Here is a 2,050-nt window from a genome sequence, read left to right on the forward strand (position 1 = left end):
GCTTCAACGCACAAAATAGAAGGAGCTATACCTATGCTTTCTGCCTCTTAAAGTTTATTACCTCACCGCTTGATCCAGATTCCGAGGCCCCACACTCAAATGACATGCAACCGCCATCCATGCTACCCAGTGGTAGTGATTAAGATCGCGACCCTGTATGATTGAAAACTCGCTTCACTTTGTTCACAGTATTAGATCCACCCTGCTGTTGCAAGGAGGATTTGGAATCCAACATTGTGCCAATTTTCCCATGTGGTACAATGTTACTCACGCTGAGGAAAGACCAAATTGAATTAGCAGAGCTGCGTAGCACTGGAGGTGATGAAGATCTTATCTGAGGTTACATATCAAACAAGCACAGAACTGTCAGTACAAGTGATTGCAACAATTCATGAACTGTGACTGATCTCAGCATGTGGTACACTCACCGCATCCATTAGGCGGTTGATGGGCTTCTTAGTCACCGGTGTTCCGTCTCCACCTCGCGCCTGAACCTCTCCATGACCAGCTTCTATGTCTTCCTGAAGTGATGATGCTGGTGTTATTGGTTCAGTAGGAGTGACTTGGTTAGAACCATTTGCTTTTGGTGGTGGTGGTGGTGGTGCTACTGTGTTGCCATTCATCAAGAAGGCAGTTATGCTGTCAACGTCCATTGAGATCATGGGCACTGGAGCACGGGGTGATGCTACCACTGGATATGCAACTAGTGAGGGGCCCAAGGACTCGAGCATACTGGAGGACCAAGACTGCAATGATCTAGGTGAAGAGAAGGAAGGACTTGGCATTCCTAGAAAGTGGGTTGACATTGTTCTGCTCATGAGGTGGTGGTGTTCTACTGTCTTCTTTCTATAATTGGTCTCTAAGTGGTACTCTCCTGGGCTATAGACTATCACCCGCTTCAAGGTATCCTGCTTTAGCCATAGTTGTTTGCCCTGACTGCAAAATGCTTGCATCTACTGGTTTCTTTTGCTGTCTACTGCAAGTGAAAAAGGCTAAACACAGTAAATAAATTGTGTAAGGGTAAGCATAATTGCTAATGAAGCTGGTTACTTTACAATGTTATCAACAAAAAGGAAGTATTATTTGAGCTATTAAGGATGACATGTTTTGTTGACAGATGTAGCTATTCAATATATCTAGAAAAATACATAGAATTGCAGCAAAAGGAAGAGTTGATCTTAATATCGCTTTTACCAACCTTTTATTACCACCACTGGTTGGGGATGCATTGCCAGTAAAATTGACGACTTTAGTCTGCTTTTCACAATTCTGCAACTGATATCCTGTACTCATCTTGGCTTGGCAAGTTTTATTCCTCTCAAGAAGAGGCAGGAAATGATGTATGTACTTTTCATACTTGGGGAGATCCGCCTTCAAACCCTCGTGCACATCACTCTTCTGCAACAACATTAAATTCAGTATCCTTATGATTGATTTCTTGAAATTTGCTTTGCATTTGTATTGATTAGCTTTTGCTTCAGATAGTGATGAGAATTGTTCCTGTATGGAGATGGAACCAAGGGTTTAAGTGACAGAGATGTGCAAAATCATCAATGAATGAAGATTTATCTCTAGGAATAGGACGAGTGACCTCTGTTAGTGCTGGAAGAACGACTCTACGATCCAGTTCCAAAAACTGAGGAAAATAAGCATCTTTCCAAGACTTGATCTGCAATGAAATATTGCAACAATACAATTTGGATGAGCTATGAAAATTTAACAAAAAACCATCAACAACTCATCAACTTGATTTGGTCATTCAGCTATTAAGGCTTCTGCATTGAAATACAAGTTCAATTAAACACAATATCCCATTACATATACAAGAACCTTAATTACTAAATTGGCTTTACTAAAGCAACTATGCATAACTACCACATATTAGGAATATACTTATAGATATAAGAACAAATAATACACATATAGTCCTACGTCATATATTTTGATGCAGAGGGAGTATAAAATGAAGGATTCTCTCACCTTACAAAATAATTCCTCCTTGAGATCATATTCTCATACACTGCAACATGAGAAAAACCAACGAAGTCAA

At 40.3% G+C, this 2,050-nt stretch overlaps 1 pseudogene; it reads right to left on the reverse strand.

Annotated features, from left to right (window-relative positions):
* Positions 1–31: 31 nt before the first annotated feature.
* Positions 32–2,010, reverse strand: LOC123177427 (uncharacterized; annotated as a pseudogene).
* Positions 2,011–2,050: the final 40 nt, after the last annotated feature.

This window comes from Triticum aestivum, unplaced genomic scaffold (genome assembly GCF_018294505.1).
Source record: "Triticum aestivum cultivar Chinese Spring unplaced genomic scaffold, IWGSC CS RefSeq v2.1 scaffold37986, whole genome shotgun sequence".
NCBI lineage: Eukaryota > Viridiplantae > Streptophyta > Magnoliopsida > Poales > Poaceae > Triticum > Triticum aestivum.